The sequence below is a fragment of the Colletes latitarsis genome, chromosome 10 (genome assembly GCF_051014445.1).
Source record: "Colletes latitarsis isolate SP2378_abdomen chromosome 10, iyColLati1, whole genome shotgun sequence".
Taxonomy (NCBI): Eukaryota; Metazoa; Arthropoda; class Insecta; order Hymenoptera; family Colletidae; genus Colletes; species Colletes latitarsis.
The window spans coordinates 14,767,835-14,785,452 of record NC_135143.1 but is presented as its reverse complement, the minus strand read 5'-3'; the positions used below and the strand labels follow the sequence as shown (position 1 = coordinate 14,785,452).

At 43.4% G+C, this 17,618-nt stretch overlaps 1 protein-coding gene across 2 annotated transcripts in view; it reads right to left on the bottom strand.

Annotated features, from left to right (window-relative positions):
* Window positions 1–17,618, bottom strand: part of Neur (E3 ubiquitin-protein ligase neur) — an 87,361-nt gene that overhangs the window by 27,071 nt on the left and 42,672 nt on the right. The window lies entirely within an intron of this gene.

The following is a 17,618-nucleotide window of genomic DNA, read 5'->3' as shown; positions in this document are numbered from 1 at the left end:
CACAACGTATACAGTAAAATATATTTCTACGCATTTTAGATTTTCCTATTATATTCATAATTATCGCGCGATTCCAGAATTATTTGATTCTCTTTAGGGGATGATTTTTTACGCACCAACGATAGGGGAAAGCTTTATTGATGGATAGGTTACGTTCCATTAGGCTGAACCCTCTGAGACAACTGACGCAGCACGCAAATTTTCTCGCTTTATGTGCCGATCACTTTCATGGGATATTACCATACTTGATCGTATTAATATCTGCGACATAATAAGTCGGGATCGGATAAGGGGTGGCGGAAACCCAGACAAACATTTGTCCTCATCTCAAAATAGAAAACCGCATAATGGATCGTAAAATTCCTATAAGCTTTCTTAAACATATTCTTTGCGATAAATAACAACGACCACATGTTTTATAATCACACCCATCAGTAATAACCCGAGGGTTATTAATTAAACCATAGCAAAGTGTGCTACCTTTTTACACAAAAAAGTATCATGGCGCTCAGCCATCCACGATTTTAATTGGCTACTGTGCGACTACCTTTTATTTCCTAAATTACGAGAAGAATAACCATCAACCCTATCTTTATAGAGTACTGTTACATAACAATTGACAATACAAATTGTTATTACTCAAGTTTGTATACTTTTGGAGCTCCGTGCATGAGGCGAAACTGCATCCCCTTCGGAAAGAAATCAAACTCACGACGGCCCCTTTTCTCGGCGAAGCATATTTTCCAGGATCACGGGGGCCGACTTAATTCCCATAAAGCAAAGAGGGAAGCGGCGGAGCCTGACCGAAGCGAATTAACACGTTAAGCCGTCGCAACGACGCAGAATTTCTATAGAGCTTCCGCGGCAGCGAGCTACAACAGAGTGGAGGACGCTCGTGCAAATCCCTTGCCACCCCCGCAGCTGGGAGCCCATGGGGTTTGCGCGTTGATATCGCAATAAAAGCTGTATCGATCCCGTCCCGACACGAGGCCGGCTGTTGTCAGGGGGTTGATAACGATATGCAAGCTCCCGTAGACAGCGCCGCTAAAAGCTACGCGGAAGCTTTGAGCTTCTGTCGCTGCTGCCCTGGATACACGCCACTCCCTCGCGGCAGTTTCAGCCATTTCTCGCCCGCGATCGGGGAAGAACCGGTTGGGTCCTCTCGTCGGAACGGCAAAAATGAAAATCGATTAACGCGACTTTATTTCATTCTATATTATTGATTATAGACGAATATTGCAACTTACACTTAAAAATATTACGAAGTAAATTAATGTTAGCGCACGATAAACATTTTCAAGTTAAAGGAATGGTCTGTACTGAATGGTAAAGTAATTTCCGTATTCAAACGACAATTTTCTCCCCGGTTTCAAGTAACGAAATTATCCCCTTCGCTGATTATTCCCTTTCGTGCTGTAGTTACAATTAGTATGGGCGCGGGAAATTTACTAGACAATGACTCGGTAACGAGTCTGGAAATTTTAAATACGCGGCAGACATTTTTTTAAAGAAAAAACCACGGAGTAATATTTTGTTAATCGGAGACTTCGTTTCGGTTTATTCCACTTTGTAAACATTTAAACGATTGATTGAAAGTAACGAAAGCGTTTTCCCAGATCGTGAATGGTTCTTGAAAGCTGAACGAACTGGAACAACGTTCGTTCCCTTTATTACGTTTGACTTATTTAGAGAGCGGTTTCCAGCGAACGGAAAGGGAAATTAGTTTGGAAAAATGCAAGGGATGCAGAAGTGCTCGTGTCGATGGATCGATAAGCGGGCTTCGATGGCTTTCAGAGAGCTTTGCCGATTTATCTCGAGCGCTTTCCATTAACGTTTGTCGGCAGATCGACGATAGGTTAGACGGTCTTCTGACAGAAATTAGAACGTGGGTTTCCAGCCACTAATAATGTTGACACGCGACGAAGATAAAGGTGAAACTATATTGAACATTCTTCTACTATTAATCTCTGGTTTGTTTGAAGGGATTACATTTTCATTTGTTCCTTCATGTTAAGAATAGAGGTAGACGTTGATCATTGACTTAGTGCGGAGAACACTGTACTGGGAAACTGCATACTCTTAATAGAATGGACGAGACTCCTGTCGTAAGTATTTGTCATTAATGATCCTTTGAAAGTTGCTGCAATGTAGTCGAATCAGACAACACGGATTCATTAGGATCCAAAGAGGCTTCGCAGTCCATCTGCCATAATATCCTGAGGGGAAGTCGTTGGTGCCTCAAACGGCTTCAGGATCCCTTCTTTTCCAGCTTACTTCCTTCCTTCCTGCCAAGACCACGTCCCTAGAGTACGCGTGGACAAAAAATATCCGTACGTCGAGTCCGTGGGAATTCACATGCAAATCCTCGATGACAACAAGGTGCCATTTCCTTTCTCGGAGCACGCGCGAAACGGGCCATCTGTTCGCAGGTATGGAAATTCGACTCGTTCCGCCAATACATCATGGACATTCGATATAGAAAGACCCGGTAATAGTACAATCCAGAAGGCAATAATTATTCATGTGACAGTTTTTTGTAAAATTTTTTGTAGGAGTCTTCTTCAAGAATTAATTTTATCGCAGGGAGTTTGTAAAGTTCTGTCGTTGCTATATAGAGATTCGTGTCTGCGGCCTACACAGAAAGATAAATAAGGTCTTTAGACCTTATTGCACCCCCATTTGGCAGGAAAGTAAGAATATTCCGTAAGGAAACTGAAGTCTACGAGCAAGGGTGTGGTAGAAGTATTCTAGAATACAGTCGTAGTCTATATTTGAACTACCCCCTAAAAAGGTGACTAAGAGTCCATGGCGCCACTTGAGGGCTGATCGCGACAAATATAGAATCCCGAAAAGAATACAAAGTAAAACCAGCTGTCGTCGAGCTGGAACATTTTTCAAAGTATCTACAAAGCGAATGAGAGCCACGGCGAACCCATTGACCCCGCGTAAACCGAGAAAGTTCCCGGGTGAATAGCAACAAGAGCAATAGCTGGACAAGCAAGAGACGTTAGAACCACCGTCTTAATTCGACCGTGTAATATTCTGCCCTCTTTGTCTTCCAATTACGTCTTGACCAGCTTTTCTTTCTCAACCTGGAAACTCGAACGACTCCGGGGACGACACTGATGAACAAGCAGCGATAACATCAAACAGACACTATAACCGTGGAACATTTTGTCTCGCTTGTGATTAAACCGTCCTCGTTAATGCGACGGGTTCCATGTAAATTAGGATCTTCCTTGTTGAAGACGGTCGTCCAATTCGCGACACAAGCCGCTCCTCCGAGAGACAATCTTCGTTCAAGTCGTTCTTCGCGGTCTTTGACACCGGAAAAATGAAAAGAAAGACTTTCGAGCGTTGGGGGGGGGGGGGGGGGGAGTGTTTAACTTTTGTAGTCAAATGAAAATTACAATTCTCGTAAAATTTTCGCAAATTACTCCCCACGCAACGTCCAGTCCGATTCAGAGAAACGCAGAGAGTCGAACTCGCCTCAAGTTTCCCCGAACATCCCAAAATAATCCTTAGTACCGATCGACAAACTCTTCCGACGATAAATCAAGCAAACGCAAACCGATTCGCGCGCGTCTGGTTCGTCTTGCCACCGAGTCCACTCGTATTTTTCCAAACAACGTTGCTCGTAAATCCTGCGTTAAGTTCAAACCGCGTCCGCGGGACATTTAACTCCGAGGTAACGATCGCGATGAACTGCAAAGTCTGAGTTAATACATTGGTCGAATAAATCGCCACTGACGGGCTAACAATTTCCCATTGTTTACCCCGAACCTCGCGATGTTACGAGCATCGATCTTCGGTGTCGAGTCGTAAATCAAACTGTCGGCGAAAATCGGACTGAGTCCACAGTAGTTTCCCACTAGGGTTGCAACTATCCGAATGTTCCAATATTAGAGTTGAAATATTAAACTACCGATACCTATAACGCGTAACTACATTATAATTTGTTAAATACATTGTTAAATACAATTTAATCCGTCAAGTGTTCGAATATTCATAAACAAAACAATTCGACACGTGATCCTTCGAAGTCTATTTATGATATCTCGACATGTCCATGATACTACTTCGTGCATCGTAAATGGCGGTTAACGCAATGATCGATTTCGAAGAATCGAAGTAAATTCGGTTGAGGCGATCAGCTGTGGAGTATCAGTAAACACACAGCTTTGAAGACTAACGAAACACACGTGGCGTGGTATTTTGGAACCTTTATGGCTCGTTCGGGACAATTGTTACTTGTAAATACGAGTTGGTTCGATCGAAACCACGAACGAGAAATTTTTGACCACGTTGTGTTTTGTACTGTGTAACTCGAAGGCATTAGAAATCAAGAAATTTTTTAAATAATCAATGTCTTTCAAAGAGTGAAAAATATAAAACGATGAATGAAACTCGACGTTTCTGATCAGACTGCGTCATACGTTACTCATTGTCTCCAGAAATAAAGTTATCGTCAAATGTATTACTGGGAAAAGATTGATAAATTGATAAGGGTTACTCGTTAAGTTCTAAAATAAGATTTATCACGGGCTCTTTACGAGTATACGATTCTTCGTTACTCAGAACGAACTTTTCCGTCCTAGTGTATAAAAATAAACACTCGATCCAAAGAGAGTTATTTCTGAAAATTATTACGTTCTGTTTGTGTGCACTATGAATCATCGATGCCGATTCGTGTTCCCCTGTCATGTGTATTTCATATCACGTTGCTCCGAGTGAAGTTCGATTCGCGGAACGATTTCTCGCGCAACCGACTCTTTCCGTGCATTACGATTATCTTTAGAGTGACTCTTCCTGGTGATGAGTCTCCGATAAGCTTCGACGAACTACACGTCTGTCGAGAATTGAGCTTCTAGACTTATTATACATTCCATACTAAGAATAGTATTAAAATAGTTTCGCTAAACGAGTAACTAATATCGAATGAAAAATTCGTTCAGTTAGCGAAGGAATACAACCTTTGTTCCATCCAAAAAATTCTCTTGGAGCACATCTTTTCCAGTCGATACGCGATTCATCGCAGGCTAGAAATCACGGTTGTTTACTAGTTCGCGATAGCTTCGAAGCAAAATAAAAACTTCCTCCCTGTCCATCAGATATCCGGGATTCCCGATACGCTGGTCCGCGATCCTCGAACGATCCCCCGCGATATCGCAATTAGCCGAGGATTCTCGGGGCTCTGGAGCCGCTAATTGACGCAATTACAACCGTTCCTGCGAACTTCCTGCGATTAGCAGCGATAGCAACACACAACGACGACGGTGACCCGAACGGGTCGACGCGTGGGCGTACGTTGACGACGCGTTGAGAAGCACTGATCATCCTCGCGGCTCGCGTCGCTGGTTGATGCTTGAACTTTGACACGTGACAATTAAATCATCTTAGCCGGCTAGCGTTCAGTCATTGACTCCTCTCGTTGAGGCGCCACGGTGGCCAATTGAGCGTGGGTCGCGATTGACAAGCGAGAGCCTTTCCTTCCACTCCGTTATCTGCGTTTCGCGTCGAAGGTGGGCGAACAGGAGGACGACGTGGCTCCGCGTAATCAGCGAGAAACTGGCGAGAATCAGCCCGTTTCCGGTGATTATCACTGAATCAGCTCCCCCCTCTACCCAAGAACCATGCAAGCTCGCGAAGTTTTAATTGGAGCCTTTGGCTACTTGGCAAGTTTCGGAGGGACGGGACGACCCAGACTGCTTTGATGGGGAGAGTGTTGGGAAGTTTCAAGGACCCATTCCACGGGGTGATACAAAAGTCTCGATTAGGGAATATGGAAATCTTCTTACCGAGATTTTAGAAGTCTCTATTTAGTATCGAAAGTCTTTGTTCAGAATGAAGTTTCTGTGATTTCAGAACTGATTTCGTTGATCGCGAGGCTTCAAGGGATCAACAAAATATTGCGTAATTTTCACTAATGTTTTTTCCATGTCCATTTTGAAAAACTGCGCAGCTTGATAATCTCGAAGTACTTAGATTCGCTACACGGTTATCTAGCTTTATCTATGAATAATTCAGGTACCACCATAATGTATTAACGCACACACTCGACTAACTTGCACGTTGTTATTATCGTTACAAAATTAACATTTTCTTGATAATTAAATAATTATAACAATCTTGGCCGTAATTACGGGTATAATTCCAAGACCGTGTATAAAAAACTTCAATCTGAAGCAACACGTAGGTACATAAAGAACGTATCTTCTTCATAAATGTGTAATTATTATTGTGTTTTATTTAATTTTTACAGCGCATTAGTATATTTCTATTTTCTGGTACTTGAACTCTACGGGAAGAAAAAGAATAAAGGTAAAGTACTTTCTTCGAAGCTTCGAATCTGCAAAAAAAAACTTCACACTGCGGGCGAATGTTTCACGGATAAAAATCTGCCGGTACTATGAATTTAATTACAGTGATTACAGTAAGTATCTACGCTATTTATTTGTCTCTAGTGGTGTACCAGCAACAAAAGAAAGAACCCCATCTAAAATTGACGAGCTGTAAAAAGCATCAGCGTACGTACGACCCGTTCAATTCGCATTCGCGCGCCAGGGATTTCGATTTGCGGTTTCGCAACATTTGTTCCATTAAAGTCTAGAGGCAGCTCGGAGCTCCCAAGAGTAATATACGCGGCGGACCAAGGGCTCGAAAGGGACATCCCTTAAAAAAGTCAGTCTCAAGCAGAGGGCTGAAAGTGCGTTTGCGCCCTGTAACCAACATCGCTCCGAAAAATGATTCACCCCCGTAGTCGATTGCCAATAAGGCGAAGGGAAGGCTAAACAGACGATAAAAGTATTCAAGTTAAACCGTTAAAAAGTCTGAATTTTGTTTAACATAACGATTATTTAAAAAGAAAGAAATGATTCAATTGAAAAATAATCCATAGAAGTTTGGACAGCCCTATTTCAGATATTTTTCTCCTCGCTATCGTGGCTTAGAAAATTCACAAACTTAAAAATAAAAATTAATTCCGTAATCCTTCGTCGATCTCATGTCCAGCCCTTGTTCCTCGTACGACCGCAGCAAAGAAAACGCAATTTGTTCAACTCGATAGCGCTTTTTCTAAGGTGTCGCGATTATTGATCGACCTGTCGACGTAAGAAACTCTCCTGAACACGAATTTATCGCAATCAAGTGCAAAGACCATTGTAGGAATTGACAGGCAGAAGCCCAGAAGCTGCCAGACGAATGCTCTCGACTTGAAAAATGGCTTCGTCCCGGTGTCTCAACGTTTGTTCCATTAAAACCACGCCGGCAACTGCTCCCGTTCGCTATAGAACGTCTATGGAGAAAAAGGAAGCCTTAAAGAGGCAGCCTCGATAAATCTCGACGAGGGTTTTCCGTCTTCGAGATTCAAGATGACGCGAGAAAAGTGCATTGTTAGAAAAAAAAAGTCTGGGACTGAGCGCGTGCAAAGCCCCACCATCCTGATTCTGTTATACAACCGTTTTTTGCGATATTAATTCCTCGTCGACGACGTAGTTAGACGTCTTCCCGAGCCATTTAATCCTTTATGGCGTTAGACAAACTCTCGGGGTCCAAAAACGTACAGGAAATGGGAATTCAGTGCTATTTTTCAACTATTGATGAATGTAGATTAGATAATCTAGTCGTTCTGTACAGAATGAGTCGAATTTGTTTCTAAGAAATTTTATTTATCATAGATTCGATGATGAGATTTCAAGGCTCGACCTGTGCGGAAATCTTGTAGCCACGTTTGTTAAGCACATCTCATGAACACCTACGGGGTATCTGTCAACTTAATTTATCAATTCTTGATCTTATGTACTCGATGAAATGAAGCATATATATTACTATTCTCGAGTTTCGTGAAAAGTACATACAGACTTTAGCAGTATCGATATGCAAAGACCCAGAAGACGAGAACCTTTCCCTCTTTAACTCGAACGTCCATTGAGAAGTTGGGGCAAATGGTTACCAAATGAACTGCTCGAAAGCTCTCCTAGATCGTTCCTCGGTTCTTCTGGAAGCACTTCCATCGATGACAGATGTTCGGCAGCTCGAGGCTGCACGCTACTCTCAAGTCAACTGCCAGCTTGTTTCGACGATGGAAATTTATTTTCACGACGATGAAACGAAAATTAAACGAAAGTCCTCATCGTATTACGAAATGTCTGACGTTTAAGTTTGACGTGGAATCTGTTCCCGAAGAGGATCCGAGCTATCGCAGAGACCAAAAGAGTGGAAATAATTATCATGGAAAATAAATTTACATGTTGCAATACCTCTCTCTCGATATTTAACGAATTCCAGTATTGAACGACCAGCGACTAAAAACCTTAAACGCAAGCGCGAGATTAGGATCGACAACAGAACGATTCCATTGCACGCTGCGACGAGGAATAATGCAGTATAAAAGAAAACGAGTTTCTGAGGGTTCCGCGGATGCGTCTCAGCCTGCTGACCCCGTGAATTTCCACGGGAGTCGAGCACGTGCGTAAGTTGCAAGATGGAGGCCGAGTTTGCCTAGGTACATGCACCATTAAGTCCAGCGCTTCCGGTGCGCGTACCTTGGTACGCACGTGCTGCGCAACCTGGGGTGTTCACGCACCTTGCTTCCGCGAACTCCGAATGCATGTATCTCGGGATACGATCCCGTCGTTGGCCTGAGTTTCCCTCTAGGAAATCGTATAATTTCTCACGTGCACTTTTTACGTCGGCATAATTTCTTTTCTTCGGCCCCTTGTTCCCTGTTTTTGCGTGTACGTTTATTACTACCAACTTATTTCTCGCGAATCGCGTGCCCCTTCGTCGTCGAACACCTTTTAAGTCGAAATGTTCATGTTTCAAATCAAACTTTGGAATATTCCTAATAACAGCACACGTTGCTAAAACGTTGCATTATGCATAAATATCTTGATTATTTATGTGTCTACGAATTGACTGATACTTGAGGTAAACAAAATGCCTGAACCAGTGAACGAGTGCGCGTAAAGGTAGACGCTCGAAGACGGAAAGGGGACCCGGAAGAGAGCGAAAGGTCGATCGTAGGAACTTCCGGCGCGATAGCGTTTAGGTACGTCGCACCGATGACGGCGAACTTTCGGATCGTGATTCTAGTCGCTGTTTCCGCTTCTCCTATCTCCAGTGCAGGAAGTTGGAAAAATACCTGGGACCGAAAGCAAAATCGCGGAAAACGAACCCTCGTATTTTCGAGGCCTAAAATCCAAGATATATCTTAAGTAGATGACCGGATCCCATATCTCGGACGAGCCAGCTATCTAAATAGCTGTTCCATACGCGAATTGACCGACGGGAATCGAGGACAAACCGAAACAAAGGAACAATCCTGGCGGGGATACGCTATTTACGGAGGAACTGGCTCGAGATAGCGATTAGCGATCCTAAAGGAGACGCTAATCCGTTCGTCTGTTCGTTATCTGGATCTGCGACAGGCAGAAACGGTTTCCAGGGGAGTGAATGGACTGCTTCTCGGAACGGATACCACGTAGACGGGGGACCTGGAATTTCCGATCCTCTAAAACAAGAGTGGATCTAACCGATTAAACGGTCCTGCCAGCTGACAGGGCACGCGGAACACACGAGCGTCGGTAAACCGGTTTGCGAAACGCTTGTGGGAACAAAGACGGGTTTCATTCGCGGTACTGTGACGTCACGGACGAAGCGGAAAGTGGGTGGATGGGTGTGAACACATACCAACGCGGAGGGAGTCAGTGAGGACGGTCAGTGATCGCCCCGTTCGAGGAAGCTGGGCTCCTTCGCTGACACCAGAAGGATCTTCTGGAACAGGACTTAGGCACTGCGACTGTTCCAATGTTCCGGGACTCTGGGAACCTTGGAAACGTAGTGGTGCCAGTTATTGAGCCTTTGAGCGCGAGGACTAATGCCTAGAACTTCCTATGAGGACTCAAGTTTATCAAAGTTGTTCTGAGCTTGTTCTCATAGGATCAGGATAACGTATCCCTGAAGTCTGTCGAGTTCTGAACTATCCAACTATTAAACTTGTTTTAGCATAATTATCCTGACCAAGTTTAGCCATAATCGTGTTCCTATTCCTCTTTCTCTCTGCGTCCAGATAATATACCGATCCCTATTACTCAGCTGCAGAGTACGAGAACGAAGATAATTTAACACGGTTCCTAAACCAAAGCCCTTAGCAGTCTCTGCGAAACTTTGTCAAGAGTTTCCAACGAAATCGTTGAATTGTCTGGGAAGCCTGGCGGCCATCCCAACACGGAGAGCGGAATTAATGGTTCCAGGGACCTGTAACGAGGCGTTTTGCAACGACAACGGAGAACCGCCGTTTGAGGTCCAATCGAAGGGTCGATCGGAACAGGTTTATTGTTCCGCGGGTCTGCGGGTTGCATAACGCCCGTTCGTTGCCCAGGAATTTCGTCACGCGTCCAGTCGACAGCTCACCGGGTCCGTTCGACCTTAAACAGCACATGAGTCACAGTCCGGCCGAGAGAAAGACGCCATTTTCACCGTCTAGGAAGCCGTCGGTGCCGCGGCGCGCGTGCAAACTGTTCGGAAACACGTGTCCGGTACCGTCGTTTATTTGCGTCGCGAGTCCACCTGCGACTGTGAGATATTGCAACTGAGAATCTCTGCACCGGGAGAGCCGAGTGATTCACCGTGGCAAAAAGAGGAGGAAAAACCACCATGAAGGGAACGAACGAGCAACAGAGAGGAATAACCCGCCACGGAGACCGCGCTTACGCTGGATACCCTATGGATCTTTTGCTCGTCCTCGCGACGATGAGCTGGCACGCTCCGATCTTTCTCGTCCCTTCGCGGCGATTCCTCTGCACCCTTTTTCCCTGCTCGATCCCTTCGATCCTCCTAAATACACACCGATCTATCTTCGAGAAGAGGAACCTTCAACTTTAAGGTTCAGATTCAAAGATTTTGGGTAATAGCAATTTCTTTATTTCTGCAGGGTCGAACAGCCATTTTTGTTAGAATCTCCTATACCTGCGCTAGGGCAATAAAGACCATGTGTAGCTTCTCGACGGTAAAATTTACAATCGCCAATCGTTTCGAGCTTCGTCCCACGAATAAATGACGTACGCGTCCGTCGACTTCCCGAATTTCCCTCTTCGATCCTTGCCTCTCCGCGCGATCTACCGTTCCTATTCACCGATCGAAAGTGAGGTCGTGGCTCGGGTTTATTGTCCGAATAATGATCGTACCCGGCGATTCGAGATGCGAGAGAGGAAGCCACAGCCATGCCGTTTTGTTGCAACGTGAGCCCAGGTAAAAAGGCAGCTCCAAAAATTTAAAGGTCCGTCAGCTGTTCCCGCCAGTGTCTTGATCGTTTCGAGAGAAAGAGGAGAACCGTGGTGTCCTCCTCTCTTCTCGTTGCCAGAGGGAGAAAAGGAAGGGGCGGCGAGGGAGCTGGGGCTGTCTAGGGTTGACCGGGCACAGCTGCTACCCCAGAAGAATTGATCAGCCTGTACGCGAATTCCGTGAGACTGCGATTACCGGACGAATGGGACCGTAAGTTCTTGGATACACCCGCTTGTGCTGGCATTCAAATCACCCGATAGAACTTTCAGCTAATTGTAGGATTTTTCCAATAACATCGATAAAACATCCATTTATTTACTATTTTTTTATTTAGTGTATAAAATTGAAAGAAGAACGACTAATTTACGACAAATTTTTTCTGTAAAAAACACTGCAGTTTGTTTGCAATTGCACGCGATCTTTCGTCCGGAAAACTAAAGACGACATTTCAGCTACATTTTTTGTGAGAAACCTCCCTTTGTTCCGCGACGAGGAGAACGAAACAGAAATTTTTTAACGCGAAAAGGGAACCGAGAATACAAAAAAACATGACTGAGCGCAATGTTTCACGCAGTACGCGTGTACCAGTTTGGTTCGATGAAAAATGTTTAAAGGAACACCGGTTCAAAGACCTCCCACAAAGTACCGCGCGAAAAGAGCGCAGCGTTGGTCTCGTTACTCTCTTGAACCTTCCCTCTGCAAGGAAAAGTTGTTGACACGTAAAAGCGAGCGACTAAACAGAGGAGAAACGAGGAAAAAGGATGGAAAAATGGAACAGCTGTGACCTTTAACCCGGCTTCGAACCGAAGGATCGTTAAATATTTGAGGTTTTCCGGCACGGTACCTTGGACTTCGCTCTCGTTTCTTAAGGCAGTAGTTCTCGAAACAAACCCTCTTCTGATATCGTTCACTACTTTTTTTATTTTACTATATTTTGCAATAAATGCAAATCAAGAGATCTAATTATTAATTGTTAGATAATTATTTCCGTGACGATAGATGGAAACGAATATGGAGGCGAACAAATGAATCTCTGTGTCTGTAGAGTCGATTTATAGAATTGATTGAGAACCACTGATACGGGAGGTTGAAAGAATCATTGACGGTATAGTTCTAGATTTCGATCGATTGATTAGAGTGGAATGTAATGGAGCAGAGAAATAGAAGAAGGACCTCGTTGTTCGACGTACAGTACTCGAATGTTCTTCGATTCTTAAGCAACCATAATTTACTTTTCGTAAAATATCAAGCTACATATTTCTTGATAAATATATTAAATTGAAAACATTATTCTCACGTTACAACCTGTGTTCTAGAAAGCTTGTTCAAACTATAATGACTTTGAATTAACTCGTTTCTTTATATACCGAAGAGGACCAAAAAATCTGGGGCGGATTTACCAACCCTTGTCCAACAGTGATTACGAATTATAACCCCATCGAAAAAACATGTTACTTGGTCGTTGGAGTTCCGGAAACGACCCAGAGAAGTCGAAAAAACCGGTGGCCGGGTTCGCGGCGCAGGAAGAGGATTTTTCGAATAATCGGCCACGACCCAGACTCCGCGGAACGGGATCTTTGTCCGCGTCCGCGCCATTGTCGCATCTGAAATTCGTGAAAGATTCGGTGGGGTGGTGCGGCAGGGCACGCGGGGGCGGAGTGGCTTCGGTTGGCTGGCTGGGCCGAAGACAAAAGTCGGCCGAGAGGGGTGGAGAAAAAAAAGAGCCAGGGCGCGCGGAGAAGACGAGAGAGAAGAGAAGAGGAGAGAGTTTCCACTTCGCGAGAAAGCTGTCGCTGACAATGGAGGCTGTTCTTAGGAAAAGGCTCGTCACGTGGCCGGGAACAACGGACATCTGATGAGAACGGGGTGCACGGGACAGCGGAAACAGGCGAAGGGTGACGGGGTGAGACGCGACAAGAGAGACAGATATATAGGATGGAAAAAGACGAGAGCAATTCTCTCACAGGCGAATCTCTTTGCCGGCTGTCTCTCGCCAGCAAATCATCCATTCAGCGAAAAGTCGGTCAACGATGCGCGCCAACCGCGACGATACAAATCCACCCCCCTACGACAGAGTCGCGGATAAGCGCGATATCTGCCAGTTGTGATGCCGGGAATACGAGACGCGGGGGTGGACGGGGGACGAGCGCGAAAATAACGGAGGAAATGACGACTCCTCCGCGGCCTACTTCCATTGTGATGGGGAAAGTCCTGCTTCTGCTCCGACGGAAGTCGAACGACGTAATGGAATATTAATATCGAGGACGCCGGAAAAGTTCTGTATTGATGAAAGGGGAAGCGATTCAGACGCGATTCCGAGCCCGTGGAAGCAACCCCTTTTGCGAGAGGAGCGTGTGTCGCAACGAGAACAAGCAATCGATTGACTCTTTAGGATGCTAACGAGGGTGCCGCGTCGCCTATCCCCCTTCGATTCCAACTTACTCTTCCAGCATGGTGGATTGCAGGAAGCGGCTGAGATACGTTGTGTTTTGATACTCTCGATGCATGCACGATTGAAACCGATACCCTCGGTATGAAACCAGTCTGAGGAATTTCTTCCAACGGTTGGAGTTTCCTTGAGACGCGTATTGATGCCTAGGATATCGTTTGGCTATCGAGAAGAGCGTTCATAGGGGTATGTTTGGTTCAAATGTTTTTATTAAATTGGTTCAATGTTTTTAAGAAATGCGAGAATTGTGCGAGTAAGAGTAAAATAGATGTTTTAATTCTGGCTGTACAACGTTAAAAAAAAAAAAAGATTCATCCCTGTCTCATTAGGGGACAGAACCTTTCCAGCGACTTAATATATAGGTTATCGGATTTTCCGGAAATAACCGACAATCTTCAACGTCCTCGAGATGCGAAAGTGGATCGTGGAAGTCGCTAAGAATACTTGATTCACGATGCGATCTATTCAAAAGATGCTTGACGATTTCGACGTTTGCTCGTTTAGAATCGTGAAATTCGCGATATTTTTTGTACTAAACTCGTGGAATTGAAAATGGAGAGCGTCCACGTTCCGATTTAACTTTTGCAAATAAAGTATCTCTAGCAAATAAGTCCTAGTTTGTATTACGACAGAGACTCTTTAATATGCCTGTTGAATGAAAAACTTAAGCACGATGCGTAAAATTTAGTGTAAATTACGTTGAACGTATAAATTCAAAGGAAATATGGAGGTGCGCGATTAGCAACGATATCAAAATTTATCGAAGAGTTGCCGAAGTTGCTATGCCGCTAAGCAATGCACGTTTACTCGGCTGCTACGTCACAGAACTTTTTATTTTATCTTAAGAACCTTTCACTTCGACGCTACGTGGGAAAACAGCGATTAAAAATAAAAAAGGCAGCGTGCGCTTTTAACGATCATGCTCATACCGCCTGTGGACTCCTGCAACCCTTTTGAAAAGACGTTCAAAGGCGTCACGATTGAGGGTCAAATTCAATTATTACGCTCGCCCTGGAGGAATAATTATGTACGTTGACTTAATTGTGCGTGATTCATATTGTTGACAAATAGGGTACCAGTATTTAATTAAAACTCTGACGTTGGTCTCTGATTTCCAATTTCACTCTCGGTGTCCGTTAACCCCATTTTAAAGTTTGGCTCTTTTGCTCGAACGAAACAGAATTTTTAATAATTTCTACTTTCTCTATTTTTCCCGATTTATGTTGTTGAGTAACAGTCTTGGTATTTAATTAAAATTTTACCGTCGGCATTTGTTTTTTAATTTAGCCCTCGGTGTACCATCGGTGTTCATTAACCCAATTTCAACTTGTAATTTTTTTTCTGAAGCAAAATAGAATTTTTAATAACGTTTATTTCCACTATTCCTTCCGATTTATGTTATAATAGAGTTTCGGTATTTAATTAAAATTTCGCTGTTGCTTTTGCTTTCTAATTTAACCCTCGGTATATTCGTTACATCTAGTTTATTCAAACAAATATGCTTCTTCTTGCATAAACAATTTAATTAAGCACCGATAGCAAGATAAGGAAGAACTTACGCCGAAAGGAGAAGATCAAATACCATAAATTCGGCGCACAGAGATTCCAGAAGGTAACGAGGAGACTCGAGTTCCGACAAAGCTACCTGGAAAGCAGATTCTAATTTATAGGAGACGGAAAGGTGAATTTTATCTCGAGGTTATCAGATCTTTGAAGAAGTACCGCCGAGAATATATAATCAAAATTGGGTCACGGCATCACATTATCTATTTTAATATTGATATTCTTAACGGTATAATAAAGACTGTATTATTATCACTATTATTACTGTTTTAATTACTATTCAATGAAATATTGTTCGAAGTGTACATTTCTTAGATTAAATTGAAAGCAATACCTTGTTACTGAAATCACGTAACTCTTATTACTTTCAACGAAAGATTACGTCAACGGGTGGTGCATAGAGTGTGCCACCTTTCCGTTGCGTTTTATCGAATCCATAAAAATCATTTCGTATAGAGGATGAAGAGTTGTCGAGCGATAAATCGTACGAGAGATTCTATTTTCTGATTTTAGGAAGGCAAGTTCAAACAAATGCGATGTCGTAATCCGCGAATGATCGGAAACGCTAAGTTTAAATCATTGAATGTTTAAGAATTGCATAACGGTTCCAGAGGAAGCCATTTTAGTGATCTTGTGGATACTGTTTACGCCCACAGATTATGCAATTTCATAATTTAATTCCCGCACTCTTTGATGTTACTAATAATTCTAATTTCGCTATTTACCGACACCAAAAGTCCTAATTCTACTATTTAGTCCAAACAAAATAATAGTTTCTGTTCAACCACTCCAATTTTACTATTTAGTAATGCTATTGTTACTAGTCGGTTTTAGTAAAATCTAAAGTGTACCAACTCCAATGAAACTCTAATTTCAACCCTTCTCAATGGAATCCAGGTAGTCTGGACGAAGAATTCTAATTTCACTGTGCAATCTGTCAAGTCACCGCGCACGTGAAAACGAAATTCCACGAGGTAGCGCCCCGTTGTATGGCATCGATCCCTAATCTAGTCTTTTTAATTTTCTTCCGACCGCAACGGTTTCCATCGTCATCCCTTTCCATTCCCATCAGCGTCAAACCGCCGCTATCTGCCCTATCTCTCGGCGTATCGACGCGAATTTTCCTCGCCCCACGCCTCTTTCCACTCCGCAAAAGCATCGAGGCAAAAGTCGTCTGCGACTCGACTCAGTCTTTCAGTACGGTGCACTTGCACGACAACGCACCTACACAAGAAACGTTACACGCGTGAGAGCAGTGACTGGTAGGTACTGTTACAACATCGCTGTTCGCTCCTGTCCCCGTGTGACAAAAGCACCCGGCTGCGGGCCACCCCTCGTCACTTCGAAACGAACCAACCCAAGACCGGTTCCATAAAGACATTACTGGGCAGCTTAATTTCAAAAGGTGACTTCAATGCGCGTGTTGTGTCAGGCGTCGCTCGCGATAAAGAGCTCTATGAGCTTCGAGCAGCGTAATTTGCCCCTACGAATGATCTCTCGCTTCCGACAGGGAAAATCAAATGCCTCCAACGGAGCCTCATCTTCCCACAAAACCTTACGAGTCAAGTCACAGAGACGAGGAGCTCGCGATATTCTATAAACTAATAATAGTAATGATTTTGCGTTGGAATAATATTAGTAATTTTATGTATAATTATTAAAGGAAGATTTTTGGTAGGTGGTCACCAGATTTTGTTCATCTGTGATCTGCGTCAAAGTTATCGATGAAGTAGAGAAACGAAAAATATCATATGTATGAAAAACTTGTCACAAAAAGTTGTGTATTTTTTTGGTTCCTATGGAACCTTCGCATCAAATTTGTAGAACCACGTGCCAACTGTTCCTTTATCGTCTTACAAGCCTAAATTTAACACCATGTGTACGATATGTATGTACTTATATCGAATTTTCGGCGAGAACCCTGAAGTATTTCGGTAACCGACACCTACTGATATTTTGCTCTTTACAGACTTTGAAAATAAAAATCAATTAATCTTGAACTACCCAGTATGATCTAGGTAATTGAATTATAGTAAGTCTGTAGTGTTAATTTTTAATGGAAAGAATTTGGCTTTCACGCTTTAAAATGTAAGTCTAAAATAATTTAAGCGCGTTAAAATTAATAAAACGAAAGTTTGTCAAATTTCGAAACGCTGTAATTTAAGAGGATAAAAAAATAATCATAGAAAACGATCTTAATATAATTTTTGTTATTCCTTCCAGAATAGAAAACGGTTAATGATTTATTATGCCTCAACGTCTGCCTCAACTGTCCGTTTCTAGCAGCGGTAACTCAAGTTCGAGGGGTGAAACCATCCCTCAA